This window comes from Mustela lutreola, chromosome 1 (genome assembly GCF_030435805.1).
Source record: "Mustela lutreola isolate mMusLut2 chromosome 1, mMusLut2.pri, whole genome shotgun sequence".
NCBI classification, from domain to species: domain Eukaryota; kingdom Metazoa; phylum Chordata; class Mammalia; order Carnivora; family Mustelidae; genus Mustela; species Mustela lutreola.
In genome coordinates this window covers 127,501,228-127,517,034 of record NC_081290.1, presented here as the reverse complement: position 1 = coordinate 127,517,034, position 15,807 = coordinate 127,501,228, and the positions used below count along the sequence as shown (strand labels likewise).

Genomic DNA, 15,807 nt, shown 5'->3' with positions numbered 1-15,807 from the left:
GTAGAGATAGGGTGGGCCGGATGCAGATCTCCTCTACTGGAATTATGTTTATGTTGTAGGTAATAAAAGGTACTGGCTTCCTGTTAAAGAAGTAGCAATGTCTCTGTAAGTATGCATTTTGTTCCTTACGTCACTTTTATTTATAAACAAAAGTACACTCTATTTCTTGAGTCTACATGAAAAGGAATCGCCTCTACGAAAGGAGAGACCAACCCTCAGAGTGCTCTTAAAGTTTCAGATGCAGTTTTATGTGTATTGGAGTTATATATAAAGGCTCAACTGTATCTTTACTTTGTGTTACTAACTGCAGTCAAAACTGTTTGGCTGTTTCTAGAAAAATCAACAGTCTAACAATAGCAGGTGTTTCCCAGGTCAAAACCTGGCTCATCTATTCAGAGATATTGACAGAGTCTAGCTACCTAACTGATAAATGCTAAACCTTGTGACAGTAGTTTTAATCAGTTTTCCTGTGAATGTTAGCAGGCTTGAGATTTGTAAGCAAGAAGAATGTGAAATTAGCAATCAAATGATCTCTATGTTTATTTTTTAGAAGAACTTTCCTTTGTGGAATTTATCTTTAATCTGTGCTGATAACTTTTAATAGGCATCAGTTGGATACCCCATTAAACTAACTGCTTTAAAATGGTTTCCCTTTAGAACTAACGTTTGCATCCTAGGAAATCAATTGGAGTGTATGGATTTCACATTTCCCTTGCAATCTTCCTTTACAAGCATTTCTGAATGACCGACCTACCATAGCAAAACACTCAGAGGTGCAAATCTTCTGGAAGAAGTGCAAATGCCACAGTTTTACTTGGAAAAATGGAAGAAAAAAAAAAAGACTTATTTAATATATCTGCCAAGCATTTAAAACTGCAGAAAGCACAGGAAATACTTTTGGTATATAGGAATGTGTGGTGTTTCCACACTACAAACATTGTTTTGAAAATTTCCCCGGTAGTGGTGAATTATATGAGACCACGTCCATCTAAGGAGAGCTTGTTTAACTGGCTTGTGGTTCTTGGGCTCACTCAAACACTCTTAAACAAAATAAAGGGAATGGATGTAATAACTTCTTTATGGAAAGGCCATAAAAAGGTACAGGGCCATGTAAACTAATTGGGTCATTTACTAGATGTTTTAAGTGATAGATTTGCAATCCCCATTCAGGGGTGTGTATTGGGTTTTATAGAACTGTGACCATATTCTACTCTAAAAATGGAAATGCGTGCTTATCTTTTGTTTATTTGTTTGTTTTAATTTAGTGCATGGAAACCCATTATTGCCATATTATACTGTACTTTGAAAACACAAGATTTTGAGCGCTTGTGTTTGTAAAGTTTGTTCAGGTTTGGAAAATTATTAGAGACCCATGAGTGAAAAGTCGAATTGACCTGTTTTTTTGGTAGCACTGGGTTCCGTTCAAGGAAAATAAGAAGATTGAAATTGAAATTTTCCTTCTGGGCTCAGACATGTCTAAACTAATTATAAAATAATTGTTCTGGCTTACAAGAGTAGACTCATAACTACGACTATGTAAAGTAGAAATTCAACAACAGTTATGATTTACAGTGACTGTAACTCTGCCAATCTTGTAATAAAACCGCTATTATAACCAACCTACTGTGACATTCATTTGTCTTGAGATGTTGGTTAAAAAAAAAAAGTCCTTTCCCAAGTTGTCTCGCTTCAGAGAAACACGTTATTACATCAGGATATTGATTCACCTTCTCTGAAATGGGTATGAGGGTTGTGCCAGAACAGTCCCACGAAGGGAGGGCGTGGGTGGGAATGGAAGCATGCGTGGTGCCCTGCATTGTGGTGGTGACCAGTGGCAGTGGCAGTTGAAGTGAGGAAAGGAAACCGAATAATTTCTATGTTGATTCCATAACATTTATGCATTCTGTCACTTCTCTCTGTCAGGGTTGGCTCACTTGGCCTTAAAGGAAGTAGATTGTGTAAGAAACCTCAGTAAAACTCAATGAGCCTTTCTCAGTTTTGAAAACCGATGGCATATAGCACCCTGGCAACTTTGAAGCTTTACTGCTGGAAGTTTGGCAGCGGAAATAACTGCTCCGGCTTCACGAGCCTTAAAAAACAAGGGACAATGATGGATATTATAGTTTCTTTGTAATTTGTGACTTGCTATTCCTTTTTTTTTTTTTTTTTTTTAATGAGTAGCTTAGGGCTAGATGGCCTTAAGTCTACGAAAAACCTAAATTCTATCTTTCAATTGGATTCTGTGAAACCTTAAAAACAATAATTCACATCTTTTTGCCTTAGTTACCCATTCACCCCTTTTATCTAGCACACAGTTCTGGGTGGTTATATGCTACCTAAAGAAAAACTCATCGCACGGAGGTGTCTACCACAGAGTGACGCGAGTACCTGGCTGGCACCGTGAGGCATGGTGGGGGAATGGGACGCTGAATTGGACTCCCATCACTGCCTTTAACTAGTTTATAGTGGGGAGAGAAGACATGGAGCGGGCTGGAATACAGAATGAAATACAGTGCTTGGTGGGAATCGAGGGAAAAGCAAAATCATTTACTGCAGAGACATTAGAAAACACTTAGGAAGATTGTCAGGGTGGACTTCCGCTTTGAGCAAAAAGTGCCTGGAAAGATGAGTGTCCTGTGTTGCTTGCAGAATGGAGGGTCCGGTGGAGTGGACTGTAGGAGGAGGGAGCCTGCTGTGAGTAGGAACGAGGAAGGGAGTCTGGGAAACCCATGCAGCCAGTCCAGTGTGATTTGTTCTGACCGAGACTTTAGAAATAGATTCAGTGGGCAGGTGACTAGAAGTAAGTGACACGAAAGGAGGGTCACTGATGTACCGCTGAGGCTTGACTAGGAGAGCGATTCTGCCCAATTCAGTGTAGACGCCATTGTTGGTGCTCCCACCCCGAGATGCGGGCAGCCACATTATAGATGAAATCTGAGTCCTCGTGGAGTAAAGCAGGTAGAGACAGAGTGAAGGTTGCTGAAAAGTGAATAATTCAGTTTGAAGGAAAAGGAAATCCCACATATTTGGCCCAGAGCCATGAAGGGGAGGCAGGCATAAAGGGAGGGAGAAACAAGAGAGAGAAATGACAGAAAACAGTGGGGGGTGAGGAGGAAGAAGAACCTTAAGGCAGATGGAGGACCGTGCCAAGGAAGGAGAGAGAAAAGTCAAAGAAATTGACCTACAGGGTAAAAGAGAGCAAAGTTTCAAGACAACGGGCATCAATGAGTAAACAGCTTCTGATTTTTTCAATGTTGACCAAAAACAAGAGTAAGAACAACAAACCCCTTCTTTCTAATGCGGGGTATGGACATGGGAGGAAGAATGGTGATGGGCTTCAGTGAAGAAGTGAGATGTAAAGTTTTTAAGGCTCTGGGGTAACTTAGTTATGAGAGAAGCAGGTAATGAAGAGACTTCAGAATGGAGAGAAAGAAAGAGGAAAGAAGCAGGTTTGTTTACTTGTTTGTTAGGTTCAAGAAAGATCCAGAGGAGCTGAAAATGTTCAGTGTGTAACAAGAGAGAAGACTTCTGGGCTGGAAATGTCCTTCAGTTGCTGATGGAACCCAGGAGAAAAGGAGGTAGAGCATTAGGCGTTATGTCCAATTATTGCCTAAAGATCGGGAGCGTCCCTGGCAGAGAAGTAGGAATTAAATTTTGGAGGAAGTGAGCCTTGAAACATATTTTGACCGAGTGGGAAAGCGCCAAGAGATTCAGGAAAAATGGCAGCCATGGCTCCCTGCCAGTGGGGTCGGAGAAGTCCCAATCAGTATATTCTAGTTCTGCCTAATGTCTCAAGTAGAAATATTGAGACCACGAGAGGCAAAATAACAAAAGATGTTTTTGCTGGTTCAGTCCACCTAGAGGATGACGGGATGGTAAGTTTTGGGATATGGTGATGGAAAAAGAGCGGGGTCGGTAGGCAGAGATTTGTGCATGCGCTAACAAACAGGAGTGGATGGGGGAAGGGAGTGACCTGTGGAAGAATGTGTGTTAAAAAGACACACCTAAACCAGAGTTAGTAGGGACTTTTAACCAGTCACAGAGCTGCAGAGATGTCAAAAACAATCAGGGACATTCAAGTTAAACGACCACTTTAATGCCCCTTACGTTACCTTTCTCAGCCTGATGCCCTTCAGGTGTGCCCTAAAAAGTCATAAAAAGTCAGGGGAAACCTCTGCACGCCTCTGGGATCTCTACTGTGGAAGCTCTAGCATCTGTTGCAAGCACGACATGGGGTTTTTGTTTTGTTTTGTTTTTAAAGATTTTATTTATTTGAGGGAGAAAGAGAGAGTGAGAGAGAGCATGAAGAAGGGAGGAATGGGAGAAGCATGCTCCCCATGAGCAGGGAGCCCGATGCAGGGCTCAATCCCAGGACCCCAGGGTCATGACCTGATCCTAAGGCTGATGCTTAATGACTGAGCCATCCAGGCACCCCATTTTGTTTTGTTTCTAACAGCTATTAAAGACACCTAGAAAATTGTTGGAGGTGGGTTCAAGTGATGGCTATTGTTTGCTCAAGAGAAGATTATACCTCCACATGTGTATTCTCCTCTCCCCAGAGAGGCTGTGTTCCGAACACATTTGCAGAGTAAGGATTGTGTGTGCTTCTATCACGGGGAATCTTTTATGCTCCAGTAATCACTGGCAACGGATACTTAGATGGGGTTTGTTGAATAACCATGACGATGGAACTTTGATCAAAATACTTCATTTTTGTTTCTCCTGAATTTTATTGAGCAGAAGAAATCTTTCTCTATCCCAGGATGGGTATTTCTGCAAGACATAGTTTTTCAGCTCACCCTTAAGAGATACTGAGTTCTAGAGTGGCTTCCAATGGAAACAGCCTATGATTTAGAAATAAGATGGTCCTGTCCTTTGGAATTTAAAACTCCAAATGTCAAAGCTCTGGACTTCTTCACTGCCTACCCAGGCTGCTGAGTGGAGTTTGTCTGGGAAAGGAGTTGGGGTGGAGGGAGCAGGAGCCTGACATGTCTGAGGGATTTGGCATTCATGGAGCAGCAGGCCATTTCATTTGAAAATCTTCCTGTCTCTTTACAGTTGTGGCCCTCGGTGTCATTCTAGCACCCAGTGACCCATCTGTTTTGAGGATTCCGTGTGTCTCATAGCTGGACTCGCTTTCAGAGCTCTAAGTCTGAGAGTGCAACTTCAGATGCATAGTCTTTGTTCTGCTTAAATCTCATGCCTTCACAAGCATTTAAAATGTGTAATACAGAACATGAAACAAGTCCAGAATTATCATCAAGCTCATGAATGAAAACATTTCTATGTTTTCTTTAAAGATTTTATTTATTTATTTGTCAGAGAGAGATCACAAGTAGGCAGAAAGGCAGGCAGCGGTGGCCGGGGCGGGGTTGGGGGGATGGGCTCCCTGCAGAGCAGAGAGCCCAATGCGGGGCTTGATCCAAGGACTCCAAGATCATGACCTGAGCTGAAGGCAGAGGCTTAACCCACTGACCACCCAGGTGCCCCAACATTTCTATTTTTGAATGAAGTAATTATGTTTGCAATTTCTGCATTCTCATTGTCATCACCCCAGGTCAGGTGTGGATGACCTAGACTGTGACACCAATCTAGCACCCAGTGACCCATCTGTTTTGAGGACTCCGTGTGTCTCATAGCTGGACTCGCTCTCAGAGCTCTAAGTCTGAGAGTGCAACTGAGTGTGCAACATGTCCTTATTTTTCCTTAAAAGGCTTTTCCCATACCTGCCCACCCCTGATGGATCAGACATCTGAGGTTGATGCAGAGTAATCGTCTTATAGTAGAACTCTCCTTGTTTAATCAGTGCTTCTCAAACTTCACCTGGGGACCTTATTAAAACCTTGATTCTGCTTTTGTGGCTGTTGGTGGGGCCAGAGAATTTGCATCTTAGCAAGCTTCCAGACACTGCTGTTGCTGTTGCTGGGCTGAAGACCAGACTTGGAGTAACAAGGGCCTGCTTGGGTGTTCTCAAGTCCACTGTGATCTCACCTCAATTTTTCCAGTAAAAAGATTGCACAAAGCTGATCTCTCCTCACCACAGAGATGACTCCATGCCTCTGCCCTTGCAACTCTTTTAACCAAGAAGTCAATTCAATTCAGTAAACATCAAGTGCCTTGTGTTCCAGTTACCATGGCACATCCTGAAAACAGATAAACAAAATGTCGACAGTCAGTGTGGTTCTTCATCACTAGAGATATGCTTAGAACTCTAAAGGAACCTAGAGATGTTCCCTTTCTCATGAAAGGCTTCTCATGAGACCATCACTTGAGTTGGGTCTTGTAGGGTAAGGAGAATTCCCTAGAAAGGAAGAGGGTTCTAGCAGAAGGCATAGACTTGTTAGAAAGCAAGAAGTCTATTGAAAAATCAGCTCTACTTTTTGGGAAATAAGACTGAAAAAATTATTCAGTGATTGTGAAGGACTCTGACACACGACAGTGAGTGTTTAGATGTTACATGACAGGTCCTAGGGAGAAAGCTCCATGCTTTCTGCACTAGCTCCTTAATGGTAGTAGTCTGTCTTTTCCTCCATTTTCGTGCTCTTATGTAACTATCCATTGAATCCATTGAATGATCTAACTTGGGTTTTGTGGGTTTTTTTGCTTTTTTGCTTTCAAAAAAAGAAAAGGTACATCAGAATGATTATAAAATACAGAGAAGCTAGAGGTAAGAGCATTGGCAATAGTTATCTATCCAATGATGAGTACATGGGCCAGTTACTATGTGTGGGGAGATTGGAAAGGTAACCATTACCTTACCTCAGTCTGTGTGTTCAAAGACTACGTGTATTTAAGGTCAGCCCACCTGGTGCCTCCTCCACAAAGCTTTCAGTATCTCTCAGTCTGGCATGTTTACCTGGTCTAAACTCCCAGAATATTACAGAGTTTATTGTTCTCTACCTTAAGTCCTAGTTCTGTATGTGTCTTTTCTCTCATGATCTTCAATTGTCATAAAGTAAAATGTTGACTAATCTTTAGCTCAGTGTCCCATTAGGTGGTAAGAGTTTTAGGTGAAGTGAAAACAGCCCACTTAGACCCAACACAGCCAGTTCTTTTGTAGTGTTGACATCTGGTCTTATAGGTCATCACTGATAGGCCCTAAAGAAGTCATATGCTTTATTTCACAACCGAGGGATGTAACTGATGTCTGGCTTCATTTTGAGGAACTAAAAGGGGATACACTGAAAGGCTTCTTCATCTTTCTGCTTAGACAGAGTAAAATGAATGTGCAAAGAACCTTATTAGCAAAATTATAGTGATGACTGCTTAGAATGTTATTTCCTCAACAAGAAAAAGAAATGTATCATTTCCAGGAAAATTATTTTTAAACAGGGAACTTTGTGATTAACATTTATTGCAATCAGTTTAAGAAAAGTGTGACTACCAAAAGTCTATTTTCAATAACTTTAACTATTTTTTGTTTTGAATTATTTCCTCCTTCTGTTCTTTGTAGCGAATGTGAGATTTATCCTCATGTGCTTTCTTATTTTCAGTTTGGTTTTCCTTTTTTTTTTGCTTTGGGGTTTCGAGATTGACAAATGTGATTTATCCCCTGGAAGGCAAAAATCTTGAAAAAGTCATTACTTCCAAAAATCGCTCAAAGAATGCACTTTTTTTTTCCCTTGGAAATAAAATCGAGTTTCTCAGCTCTGATCATATGAGATTATGGGCAAGTAGTCTTTAGTTCTGGCATGTGGACAAAACAGAAGCAGCCCCTGGAGAGAGAGAGTTCAAAATTCATGGCAGTAAGCACATGTTCAGTATGCCAATATTTATGGTGTCACAACCAAATTAAAACCATACCCTCTGCTATTTACATAAGGACGGTACCCAGACTGCATAGGGCTGTGCCCACGTTTCTCAGTGGACTTAAGGCAAGAGAATTGTTTGGGACTCTTGGAGACCAGACTATTTATTTTCACATTCATTTTATTTGTCTCTGTGAGGGAGAGTAAATTGTCTTCACTTATATTCATTTTGCAGTCATCCAGAATTAGCTGGGGTGAGGACTGGCTTTGTGCTTCCACATGCAGTGAATTCAGGCCGTTGGCTCCTGGTCTTCTTAGTTCCTGTGCTAGGGGAGTGAGATGTGTCGGTTACTGACACTGAACACTGATTGCTTCCTAGGTAGGTGGGTAATTCTCAATCTCTCATTTCTAGTGTCTTATTCATGCTGTTAGACAACTGGGGTTTCACCCATTTGGGAAAAAAAAAAAACAGATACACATACTTTTGGTGAGAAGACACCTTTTTATGGCAATTTTTAAAGTAATAACATCTGGCAAGATTTTTAAGAACAGTAAAGTTTCAGAAGTATTGTTGAATATACATCTCATTTCTCTACTTCTACAAGACAAAGATACCTAGAAATTTAAATTACGACACATGGTATACTCACACAGCGATGTGATAATACAAAAGCTACAGAGAGGAGCAGGTTTGGTAGGAAGTAGTGAATCATATTTGCTGGTAGAGTGACATTTGAGTGTGAGTGCATTTTTTTTTTTTTTTTAAGATTTCATTTATTTATTCGTGAGGAGAGAGGAAGAGAGAGAGAGAGAGAGAGAGCCCAAGCAGGGGGGAGCGGGAGGCAGAGGGAGAAGCCGGCTCCCCACCGACAAGGAGCCCAACAAGAGACTCAACAGGGGACGCAATCCTCGGACTCTGGCATCATGAACTAAGCAGAGGCTTAACTGACTGAGCCATCCAGGTGTCCCAGAGTGTGAATGCATTATTATTATTTTTTTTAAAGATTATTTATCTGATAGAGAGAGAGAGAGGTAGGCAGAGAGGCAGGCAGAGAGAGAGGGAGAAGCAGGCTCCCCGCTGAGCAGAGATTCCCAATGCGGGGCTCGATCCCAGGACCTTGAGATCATGACCTGAGCTGAAGGCAGAGGCTTTAACCCACTGAGCCACCCAGGCGCCCCTGTGAATGTATTCTTAATGACCCTTTTAAAAGTCCTAGATTCTTCCCACATTCCTTCCAATTCTACTTTAGTCGAGACTCTAGTCTAGGAAACAGTCTGGGCAGGAACCCAGTTGCTGGGATGTCTTTAATAGGTTGGCTGTTTGGCTTTTTGGGATATGGTCATGTAACAGTCAAGTCATCAAGTGGAAGTTTTTCACAACTGGTGATTGCAAGTGGCAATCTTTTGTGCAAGTTGGAAGGCTTTTTTATTTATAGGATAAAATAATTTTTTTTATGAGTAACTGTCATGTGAGCAAATGAAGCTTGACTATGTAAATCTTTCTTTTACAATGGGATACAATCCAAGATATTTAAGAAGTTATTTTATTTTTTGAGTTCAGTAATTTAAACATTGTGCTTAGGCTCTTTTTTGGTACTCCAAACATTTATTATTAAGATTTTCTTTGGTGTTTCCTTAAAAAGACAAAATTCAGCATGTTTTCTTTGTGATTGTCTTAAACATACACAAAACAGAAAACAAACATTACTATTTTTTCAGACTAATTATTCAGTTGTTTTAATGCCCACAAATTTTTAAATGGTCACAGATTTTTCACTGATCTTTTCATGTGTTGTTTTGGTGCTAGAAAAAAAAATGTTAAAAACCTTTGTGTGTTTAAATCTGGGATTTAATGAGATTAATAAAAAATAGCAAGGAAATTTCTTTGGTTGAGTATTAGAAAGTTGAGGAAGATCACTGGCTTTTGCAGTTCATTAGTGGGTCAATTTATTGAATGTTTAGTGGTAGGTATCTCATTTATCAGACAGTGCCTTAAGCACTGGGGAGAATTGGCCTATGTTGTTGACATTCTCGTCTTGCTGCCAAAATTGATTTTTCCATTTTGTCTGTGACTTAGGTCTTTGTACTGAAATAGATGCCAGGTTAAAGAATAGTTTCTGTCTTAAAACATGATTAGATTGTTTCAGTACTCTCAGTAATTTGGGTGAATAACAAAAAAATACACATTCATTCAAATGTTCTGGAAGATTTCTTTTTGATTCTCTACATGGTAATGAATATTGATGTTAACCTCAGTGATAACTGACAATAAATATTACATTTCTCTAAGAAACTTGGCAGTGTCATCGTATATCTGGGTATAATAACTAACCTGTAATTTAGGCTAACTCCATCATTATATTGTGACTCGAGATTCTTGGTTTCTGACTGTTTCATGATTCCTTTTCCATTTTATGGAAAATACCCTGTTTATTTAAGTGAAAAGAGGATGTTCACAAAATAAGCTATTGAGTAAAAGCTCTAGGAAAGGTTTTAATTATCTGAAGCACCCAGTATTTTCAAATCCAGCAGATCCATCCATTTGCCTAAATATGTATGTCTTATGTTTTAAAAAGGACATTTTTTTTTGTTTTGTTTTGGTGTACGTGTTAAGCAGGCTACACAGCACAAAAGTAATGTAGCCAATCATGGTCATTTTGCTATTTTTTGGGAAGGGAGTCTGAAGCAGGAGAATATGCCTGGGGGAAAGATTTGTTTTTATTTTTGTTTTTTTTCTACCAATTTAGACATTTCACTGGCAGCCCCTTTGCCCCTAAAATTTATACTTGAAATGGCCCAGAGATTTTAAATGTGGAGCATTTTAGGGGCCTGAGTACATTTGTGGATTTAGGAATGATTTGCTTTGCTACTTGGTGCAGTGAGTCTGCAGTAGAAAGCAAGGATTTTAATCTTTGCAATCAGATGCCGTGTGGATCTCCAGGCTCAGATTTTGGGTAAATTGAGAAAGACTTTTCTCTGGCTGGATTACACAAAACTAAGGTTGGCTGTGGTATAGAGGTAAGGGTTGCCTTCTTTTCATTATCATCTACCATTTGAATTATAGTTGACAGGTTAGTATCATGATATGCAACATGAAAACCACTCAGCAGTCCCAGTTAACTTAGGCCCATTTGTTTTAATGACATATCAGTTGACATTTCTATTTATTTTTTTGCCAGTTTTTATCGATTTCTAAATTTTGCATTTCATGAAATTGTAAAGTCATTTTGCAATTCAACAATTAGAAACATTTCCAAGGTCTATTTATTTGTGAATGTAAGTAGGATTTTTCCAACTCAGCATTGCTTTTCAAATATCTTATTGAATTGTAGGTGAGGGGGGAAAAGGCAAAAACAAACAAACAAAAAAACCCCAAACAAACTTTTTCTTCTACTCTTTCAGGTTTTGCTATGTGTGAATTAAACTGACAGAAGACAGGTTAACAGGAAAAAAATCATACAGATTTTGTTAATATTTTAAGTATTATGTGCACAAGGGCTATACAGAAATGAGTGAAAAACCCAAAGTAAGAGTTAGACTCGGGGCTTGTATACTATTTTAGCGAAGGGCTTTAAATTGTGGGAAAATTTATTGGCTGGAAACTATATGGGGGAAGGTACACCTGGCGGGCTCAGTCGGTGGAGCATGTGACTCTTGACCTTGGGGTTGTAAATTCAGGCTTGCCAATTGAGTGTGGAGATCACTTAAAAATAAAATGTTAAAAAAAAAAAAGAAAGAAAGAATTTGTGGGGGAAACTAATAGGAGATAAGGTTCTTTTAGTCAGATCTGTTAATGCAGACTCATCTCTCTGTGTCCCATGATAAGGGTACCTCTCCTCACCCTGGTATTGGAAAGGGTGTTGGGGGGTAGTTTATGCCACCTTTACAAAAACAAATTTATGCTCTGCTTTTAGGCAGTTAAGGGGAGGTCAGAGAACATCTCCTACAATTGTTGATTCTCAGTTGCCCTGGGCTCAAAATAATCCTCCTGCGAAAGCAGCATATTTTGGGATGGCATATTCTGTATCCCTTTGTAACAGTGGAATATAACACTTGAGTTTTTCTAGCGCCACGTATGGCCTGGGAAAAGGGCCATATTGGGTGCTGGAGGTGTTTGGGAATGCTGGTGCGCCTGTGCCTCTGAACAGAGTTACTTTTATTTTCTGATTGGCTCCAAAAGTTGCTTTTATTTTCTGATCCACTCCTCCTTTTCCTGGAGGTAAAGCTGAAAGTTACAAACAATGTATCTTCTGCCAGGACTGGATCTATACCATCTCAGATATTTCCTTAAACGTGGTAGGGGGGAGGGGCAGGGAGAAGCAGTTCTACCTCCTCATTTGTGGCATTCTTGATTTCCGTAGAAAATCAGAGGTCATTCTAGTAATACCCCGTTAGGAAATGTGAAGTGTTATGACTCATTTTATTTTGGCTTTGCAAAGTATAGAAAATTTCTTGGCTAGGAATTCCTTTTCAGACTGCCAGTCCTCCCCAACAATTCTGAATAGGTAGTTCTCTCTTTGCACATTCTTCTGGGTTTAACTGCTGTGTAACCTCCTAACCCCTCATTAATAATTTCCTGAGGCTGGTTTGTTATAAAGAAACATTGCAGCGCAGTGTGTGAGTGTGTGTGTGTGCGCGTGTGCGTGTGTATATGTGTGTGTGCGATTACTCCTTAATGACCAACTCACATGGTATTAATGCTCTGAAGGAAGAAACAAGTGAGCGTTAGATTCTTTCCCATTAGTGTGTATATTAATCAAGGAGATCACACCCTTAGGCAGAAGGTAATGAATGCTTTTTAACTTCTCTTCATTATTCAAATTAAATGGCTCGTTTTCTATATTGTACACACATTTAAATGGCTTGAGTATTTAACAGAATAATCATGAATCTTTCAAAGGTTTAATATTAGGATACTAGAGAATAAATATGTCTCCTTCTGGTTCTTAACAAGAACAAGAATTCACCAAGGAGCTGAGTGTGTTCGGATTGGGCATTTGGGCTTCCAGTCTTCTTTCTCCACTGTAATCTGTTCTCACCTTTCTCATATTTCAGCTACACATACCATCAGTGAATTTAATGCTAGGTCTGTGGTGGCCAGTCGACCAATCAGCCTTCCATGAGAAATGCTGTGAATTAAACAAAGTTTTCGTTACTCCTGGGAGATAGAGTGGTGGTCAAAATGCTGTCTCCTCCTGGGAAAATGCTCCCCTATACTGTGAAGTGAAAAATCAGGACAGCATTTTAAATGTTTTTATGTATCCCCACAGAAATGTTCCCATGTATGTAGAAAGACTAGAATGAAGTATGCTAAGATGTTACTGATATTTTATCTCCAGCGTCTGTAGGGGTATTGATACTTTCCTTCCTAAAATACATTTAGGCTTTGCTAAATTTTCTGTAATAATCTTCTATTACTGTTATCCTAGACACAAATCTGTGCTGGTTTGAAGCCTAATTCGAACAGTGGGGCAAATACAAACAGTAGGTTTTTCTTATAAAGGAAAGCACCTAAAACACAAGACTTGTTTTTAGAAGCCTAGGAGATGGCATTCTGAAAGGTGGCCCTGTGGGGCTGAGATTTAAAGTTGGCTCTTCATTTTATCCCAGAGGCTAGCTGTGGGTAGAGTCAAAGCAATAAGACTGTTGTGGCCGTCGGTGAGGAGAGCCATCTCGACAATTATCTATGTTGTTTTTGGCACTTTGCAAGAAATGTTGTTTTCACAAGACCTAAGAGTTTTGTCTGGGAAGAAAGAAGATTGCTGCCAACATTTGGCACCAGATGGGGTTTTCTTATTTTTTTCTTTCCCCTTTTTTTTTTTTTCTTAAAGCTTAGTGTGTAGTCTGTACATCCTGCTCTTCAGCTTTAAAGATCAAGAAAATATATTTTTTTTGTACACTTGTTGGAAACATCTGGAACATGCCATTAGGCTGCGCATCACAGGCTTTGTTTACAGACAAGTGTGTGATATAAACCATGAAAAAAAAAAAAACCCAAAATCAAACCCTGCCTTCCTTTGCAGCTGCATTCTAGAGCACACTGTGATCCAAGGTCTGTATTGACTATACAGACTCCTGCTAATCACGTTTATTGAGCCTGGTGGATTGAGAAACCACACACGACTTGCCTTTCTAAGTCCAGTGTATCCTTCAGACATACCAGCACCCGGTCCCTTATTGAAATCAGGCAGCTTCTGCCAATGCCACGGTCACCCTGGGACCGTGTGCTTGTATGCTGTGCAATATGCAAGCACATCTGTTCTGTGACTGCCTTTTAACAAATCAAGAACAAAAATTATTTTAGGGGCGCCCGGGTGCCTCAGTCAGCTGAGCATCCAACTCTTGATTTTAGCTTGGGTCATGATCTTGGGGTGGTGAGATGGAGCCCTGAGTTGGGTCCCACACTCAGCGAGAGTCTGCTTGAGATTCACCCTCACCCTCTGCTCTCATGCTCTCTCTCTCTCTCTCTCTCACATAAATAAATAAATCTTAGGAAAAAAAGTCACCTGAAACTTCAGGTATAGAGCAGGTAGGAAATTCTCTTCTAAGGGATACTATTTTGATTTTGGAAAAAATACTGTAGTTCTATTTCTCACACTAAACTTTCAGTTAAGGGAATGGGGAAAAAAAAATGCATAGGTTTTATTTTGCCTGTGATTTTTTTTTTTTTTTTTTAATGCCTGTGATTGGAATTATACCTGGACCGAGACTCTCATTTTGGGATATCATCCTCATCATTTGATCTCAGATGTAAGTAATGAAATAAGTAACAAATAAAAGAACCAAATAAAAACACAATGTAACAAAATAGCATAAATGTTCTGTTTCCTGAATCAATCTCTCTCTCTCTCTCTTTTTAATACTGCTGTTACCCTTCATCGCAAAGCCTTCACTTTGATGTTTAATTATCATGGCTCCATGTCACAAGTGAAAACTTGGTGTCTGCCGAGTCTGGAACCCCTCAAAGTGCATTGACCTCTGTGACTAGGGCCATCTCAAGGGAGAACTCTGAATTAAAAGGGAGTTTTGAGTAGGGAAGTATATTCAGAGCTGTGAAGGAAGTGTCGTAGCAATGCTCTGTATTAACTGCAGAGAGTAGGGGGTACATCCGTGGTGGAAGGTTGGGGGACAGCACAGCTGTGTCTATAGAGATCCATAATAGGAGATCGCTAGTCAGGGGGCTTGTGTGCCTTTCTGCTGTTTTTTCCCATTGGTCTTCTGTCCTGTTTACTTCCTAGGGGAAGGGATCCTGAGAGACCCGAGGGCGATTCCTTTTGTCCATTCTGCTGACCTCCTTTCCCTACGCAGTTTAAGATTCCTGACGATGACTCACTACCACTGTGCTACCGGGGAGTCTGAGCCAGCTGTGCACATGCACGTTTTTGCCTCCAGCCTTCTCAGCTTTGGAACTGACATTATTCTGACCCTCTACCCTCTTCAGGGAAGTCATTTTAAACATTGTTTCAAGCATTCTGAAATAAACCCGAAGAAGTCTTTTTAATACTTTTGTTCTGGATATTTTCAGAGCTCAAGGAGTCTTTAAAAATATGGGGAACATGCCCTGGGAGCAATTTCAGTACGGTCTCGTGGAGTCCTCCTCGCTTTGTTTTCTCAGAGGTGAAGTCATTTTCTTAGTCACGGAGGTCTTGGCAGCAGGGCTAGAACACAAGCGTAGCCCTCAGTCTGGGCTCCGCTGGTCTCATTCTGACTTGCCTTGCAGTGCAGGTTGTCTTGATGATAAATGGGTGAGCTCTGTGAGAAAAGGCAGGAGCTCTTCCTTCAGTGCCTTGGCAAGTTTTGAGCTCAATTGTTGCTCAGAAAAGGGATTTGTGGCTTTAAAGAAATACCATGCTCACTAAATGAAGAAATAATACTACGGTCATTTGTCAAAACAGGTAAAAACTTTGCTCTGGCATACTCTGTTTATAATTTTCATTGATAAGCATATGAAATCATCTTGGGTGAAATGTTGTAGAGTGTACTTTAAAATGGGTTGGTCCCTCTTTCTGATTCATACTGTTTGTATTTGTATTTCTGGGTGGTTTATCTACCATATGCT

The 15,807-nt window shown here is 40.3% G+C and overlaps 1 protein-coding gene across 4 annotated transcripts in view; it reads left to right on the top strand.

Moving 5' to 3' along the window:
* Positions 1 to 15,807, top strand: part of PDGFC (platelet derived growth factor C) — a 201,348-nt gene that overhangs the window by 10,619 nt on the left and 174,922 nt on the right. The window contains exon 1 of one of the 4 annotated variants that reach the window (XM_059173894.1): positions 15,447 to 15,643. The exons of the other annotated variants lie outside the window; for them this stretch is intronic. The gene's annotated coding sequence lies outside the window, so the exon portion shown is untranslated. Of the gene's footprint in view, positions 1 to 15,446; positions 15,644 to 15,807 lie in introns of those variants that run through there. 4 annotated transcript variants of the gene reach the window in all.